Source organism: Gymnoscopelus microlampas (genome assembly GCF_963454915.1).
Source record: "Gymnoscopelus microlampas genome assembly, chromosome: 13".
Taxonomy (NCBI): domain Eukaryota; kingdom Metazoa; phylum Chordata; class Actinopteri; order Myctophiformes; family Myctophidae; genus Gymnoscopelus; species Gymnoscopelus microlampas.
Window position 1 is genome coordinate 24,632,804 of NC_139950.1, and position 6,000 is coordinate 24,638,803.

A 6,000-nucleotide genomic window follows, 5' to 3' on the forward strand; every position below is an offset into this window, starting at 1 on the left:
GGCCGCGGACGCCCCCATCTGAAATACTTTTCTGCCAGGGACCCCCAGAAGCAAAGATTTGAGTAAAAAATGTTCTGGTGTATATATCTGAATATCTGGTGATACAAAAGCGAGAATTGTTTTTTTGTTGAGTTCGTATAGTGGGAACCAGACACTCCTCCTGTATAACAGACTTAAAACGAAGATAGGCTTTGTCAATCCACTCAGGTTTATACCCCCGTATCAAAAACCTGTTGGTGAGGTCATCTGCTTGTTTAAGATAATGCTCATCAGAGCTGCACACCCTTCTGGCCCTATGAAACTGACTGATTGGAAGGCTCTTGACAAGATGTCTAGGGTGAAAACTATCCCCACGAAGTAAAGTGTTCCTATCTGTGGGTTTACGGAATAAATCTGTCTGCAGAGTAACCCCATCTTTAAGTACCAAAACATCAAGAAAACTGATACGAGAGTCACTGAATTCAAATGTAAAGTTAAGATGATCATTACAGAAGTTAAGATAATGGTGAAACAAATTCAGGTTTTCAATCATATCATTCCAAATAATAAAAATGTCATCTATATAGCGTTGATAAGAAAGAATATTAGAAAAGAAAGGGTTGGTCTCAGCATTGAGCACAAAGGACATCTCAAACAAACCCATAAATAGATTGGCATAAGTGGGGGCCATGGTGCTGCCCATAGCCGTGCCTTTAGTTTGAGTGAGTTCAGTACAAGTGGTACTGGGTTTGTCTAAGCTCTAAGGGATCCCTTTGGCCCAAAAAATAATTAACTGCCTCTATACCACCACTATGTGGAATGTTAGTATAGAGGCTGGCCACGTCAAGCGTGACCAATAAACAAGCAGGGGGTATACTGATAGATTTCAATTTATTGATAAAATAGATAGAGTCTCTAGTATAGGAAGAAAGAGAAGTAACCCACGGTTTAAGTAAATGGTCAATAAAAGTAGAAACATTGCTGGTCAGGGGAACAGTTTGTGACTTATGCACTTAGGGAAGAGTGTAGATAACTGGAATGACAGGATCAATTCTCATGAAAAGATGTTTACCAAGTTCCTTGTTGTTAAACCAAAAATCAAGTTTTTCATGTACAGTTGCTCTGAATTGATTGGTGGGATCAGAAGGTAGTTTTCTATAGAAAGTAATGCTGTCATTAAGCTGTCTAAGAATTGCACAGTTGTAATCAACAGTATTTTGAATAATCACACTCCCACCCTTGTCCGCAGGGCGGATAATAATGTGAGTGAGACACAATATCTAATTGAGTGAGACACTCTCTTTCAGCTTTGGACAGATTATTAAACACTTTATATTCCGGTTTCTTTTTCAGAGCAACTTGTACATCTTGTTCAACCAAACGACAATAAGTCTCCAAAGAAGCATTTATGTTTCTAGGAGGCAAAAAAGTGGATTTTTTACGAAAAGGTACAGATTTAGATTTATTCACCGCAGGCGTATTACCATGAACAGGTGATGCAGTAACCGTGTCAGACAGAGCCAATTCAGTCACAGTGTTGTTATGAACGGCCGAGTCAATCACAGTGTTTAAGTTCATATTGCCAGGGTGAAAAAACTCTCTAAGCCTTAGTGTGCGAAAATATTTCTGAAAATCAATAAATGTCAATAAATAAAAGTCATGGGGTCATGGTGCTGCCCATGGTGGTAGTAGTGGGGGCAAAGGAAAGTCCCTTGTTAAGAGCAGATACTGCCACCTCAGTTAGAGGCTTGGAGGAGAAGTTCATTACCTTGTCTTCTTGCTGCTGGACCAGGTGTAATGAACACGGTCTCTTGCGTAGCCCTCTTCGGATTCGTCTGTGCCGTGGTGGGTGGTCCTGCCGCCGCGACCGCGTCCTCGACCCTTCCCGCGCCGATGACGTCGGGTGGGCTCCCCTAAAAAAGGAATCCCCCGTCTGCTGGAGTCTGATTCGAATGAGGAGGATGAGGGCCAGCTCGCTCTTGAAGGAGGTGGTCACTCGGTGACGGTGCCAGTGGGGCTGTAGCTCCATCTGGCACGTCCGGTGCTGCTGGTTTTCTCCAGAAGTAGACGTTCTCCTTCCTGTAGTCCAGGGTGTTCTTGGTGAACTTGTCGCGTTTCTTACTTAAGAGGTCTTTGTAGGTTCTCTCTTTAATCAAATCAATCTCTTTCTTTAGTTCTAAAAGTACAGTCTTATATGTGTATACAGCATCGAGGCGACCCGATATCAGCCCAATCTCTTCTCGTGTCTTCACCAGTAGTTCTGACGTTTCCTTAATCACCAGCGCCATCAAATCCAGAGAGCACTTGTTTAGGATCTCGCACCAGCGGTCTAGAAAATCTGGGCTGTTAAGGCCAAGGGCTGGCGTCTTGTTTTGGATCTTGAGACCCCTCGGAATGATCTTGTTGCGTAGATAGTCGCTGAGGGAGACCGCATTTAGGTACTGTTTCGTCTCACGCACAGTGAGCATTTTGAGTGTTTTTATCAAGGCATCTGTGTCGGCTTGTGCGCTGGCAGTGATACAGTCGAACAAAGAGTCTGTTAAGATGATACAAGAGACATCCTCTGTGGAGAATTCAAAGGTCTTAAAAAGGCCTGCAGGTATGTCGCTCAGGTCGCCCGCCATGTCCTGTCGTTGTATCAGGTCTAGGGAGTCAAAAAGAGGAGTGCAGTGCAAAAAACATTTGTGGTTTATCTCATCAAATGCCCGTGTGGGCTTGCCTACATAGGCAAGACTAGCAGAGCCCTTCGCACCCGTATTAGTGAACACAGAAGTAATATCAGATGTGGTGATGAACACAACCCAGTTGCATCACATATATTCTCTGTTATTGGCCAATTGGGGTATGGAAAAAGTAGACAGCCGTTGCTGGAAATTTGGTTTGCAGCCAGGCAATAACCAAAATATGCAAGAATATGCAAACATACACAATGTTAAAAAGACAGAAGATTGAAAACTCACTTGAAGAAAATGGGAAAGCCACTCTCCTGTTCCTCTTTGAGGCACCGGGCGTGGGAGTTGCAGCTTTCATCACTTAATTAGGCCTGAAAACAGGTTCTGAGTGGGGATGAAAAAGTTGGGGAGTTTCCTGTCTCGCAGATGGCCTTCAAAATCTTCCAGCAGCATTAAGCAGTGGCTCAGACGGGGGGCTTCCCAGACGCTGTCCTTATACTTCTTGAGCACCTCCTCCCTGAAACAAAGAGGAAAGGAAGGAAGTTGACTGTTCTAATAGAACACCCTTTACAACTTATAGCATTCTTTTATTTTTCAAGTAGCCTACTTGATAAAAACAAAGGGATAACTCCATCATCAATTCAACTATCTTCAATAATGTCCTGTTAATGAAATGTAGTAAATATTATGTTCCCATGCTACATTTCCAGCTAGGAAATGTAATAAATTTGAGATCACGGGTTTGGTTTGACCATTTTTGACCAACCATTTGACCATCCTTGTCAAAGTGTCCATGTACTTATGACTGCCGATGCACTCCCGACACATCTGATGAAATAGTACTGTACGTGTTTTCATTTAATTCTGAGAGTATAAAAATCTTTACACTCTCAACGTTAAATTAACACTCAGTATTTGGTTAAGCATGGGGTTATGTGAGGAAACTCCTACACTTTGTGTCTAATAATGAGCAATTGTTAGTGGTTCAAATTCCTAAACCAAATCTTACCTGCAGCAGCATGTGCTGCCAGCCTCACAATATGTTTTCTCAGACCCATGGCTTTTCAAAATGTCCTGTTCCACATGGGAAAACATCTGTCATTAATGGAAAAGAAAGTACTCTGTCAGTCAGTATCACACACATCAAAGTATATTATTTGTTTGATGCACTGTATATTTTGGAATTTGAATTTAATTGAAATATTTCTACTTGCCCGATGCCCACATGAGAACGCAATGCCCCTCCAGTTATGTATACTCGTTGTACCCATTGTCAAAGTGCAGTACCCATTATCATAGGCCAGTCTATGACGTCAGTATTATGACGTCCTATTGAAGGCTTCAGGGATCTCCATATATGGGCATAGTCTGAGAAGAAACTTCAGCACCATGGATAGCACCCAGCCTTTGTCCAGCTGATCGAAGGAGGGATTTTTGTTTCAGGGAGCCCACCTGCAGAGGGAGGAGCTTTTTAAGCATTACATTTTTTGCGATTGCCTATAATTTTTTTTGCCATTGTGTCATATTATAGTACTTTGACAGCTGTTCTAGTTTAGTTTTAAAAGATTATTGGATCAGTTTGATTTGGCAGCTGTTTTAGTGTTTTATTGAGCTATTTGAATCTTTGCCAGTCTGGCAAACATGAGGCTTTGTGCCTGTTTTCTCCATACATGGGCATGCCCCCTTTGTCCTTAGGCCCCAGCCATAAAAGTCTGTCCCCCTTTCGTCCATACATGGGCATGTTTTGTACCTGTTTTCTCCATACATGGGCATGCCCCCTTTGTCCTTAGGCCCCAGCCATAAAAGTCTGTCCCCCTTTCGTCCATATATGGGCATACACAGGCTGACACGTCATGTGAAGTCCGGCTTATAAAAGTCTGTCCCCCTTTCGTCCATACATGGGCATAGACACATGGGCATCTGCCAGGTCTGGCAGAACCAGGTCTCCTGGTCTTGTTTTTAGGGGCGCTAGCCGCTCTATACCTTTAGGTATAGAGCGGATATTAGCCCTCTATACCTGGATTTTGCGTCAACGTTCTGATTGGTCAGGCTCGCCAAGGTTCTGATTGGTCAGGTCCGTCAACGTTCTGATTGGTCAGGCTCGCCAAGGTTCTGATTGGTCAGGTCCGTCAACGTTCTGATTGGTCAGGCTCGCCAAGGTTCTGATTGGTCAGGTCCGTCAACGTTCTGATTGGTCAGGTCCGTCAACGTTCTGATTGGTCACTATAGTGACCAATCAGATGAAAAAGGTTGAAAACCACTGTTCTAAATGGCAGTGGTTCACAAACTTTTTAGCTCAAGAGTCTTGAGGCTTGGGTCCTGGCTCCCGGGGAGACATCAAATTTCTCTTTTGGGTCTTGAGTCCCAAGACTCAAGACTCAAGTATTAAAACGATCCAGGGGGAAAGCGTGGCAAAGCATTGCCGACAAATTAAATGCACAAGTCGTCCAAAAATATATACAATTTATATACAAGTCCATAAATATATAATTCAGTTAGGCTTAAACATGAGTGTATAGTGAATATTGGAATTATCGCCTACTAATCTACAATGCGATAGCCTATTATATGCGCCATGCATCCAACCAATATATCTGAGTCTGTGCTCAGGAATGTGTCAAAAACAAGAAAATCTCCATGAATTGAAGGCTTCATGGAGTGTGTAATTGATAGAAAATAAGTATTTTTTGGATGAACTATTCTCTTAAGTGTCTTGTTCAGGGACACTTTGCTGAGGCCTGGGATCGAACCTGGAATTTAAGGCCTACCAGGCAGGCTCTCTAACCATTCAGCTATAGCCACATCATCAGGAGGGATTCTAAAAATGAAAACAAAACAGAACATTGTATTAAATTGCAATAGAGGATTGTGATTTTACATGTTTAATTATTCCACAGTTGTCCTGTATATTATCACAATCTTATGAAAAATACTGGTTAGTACAACCCAGTTACACCACTTGACAGTGTTGTTTCTACAGTCATATTCTACTCTTTATACCAAGCTCGTGGAAGCAATGTCATTGGGCATCCAGGTGTCAATCAACTCTAGTCAACATAGCAGGTTCTGACAGGGGGTGTGACTAAAAAAGCAGGAAGGAAGACAGTCTGAGAGTGAGAGAAACAGGTGAAAACAGAGAGTCTGTTAAAATCTGGAAAATGAAGAGCTAGGGATTAATATCAGTGTGGATATATCAGCATGTTTGTGTGTTTGGAGATGGGTTTTCACTCAGTATTTCTACCATAACCAGCTGACAATAATAACAAGTTGGGCTGTGGCTGGTCAACTAACACACTAGCCTGGAGGAGAAGAGATTGTGTGAGACATTTCAACACGTTTCTGAGTGAGT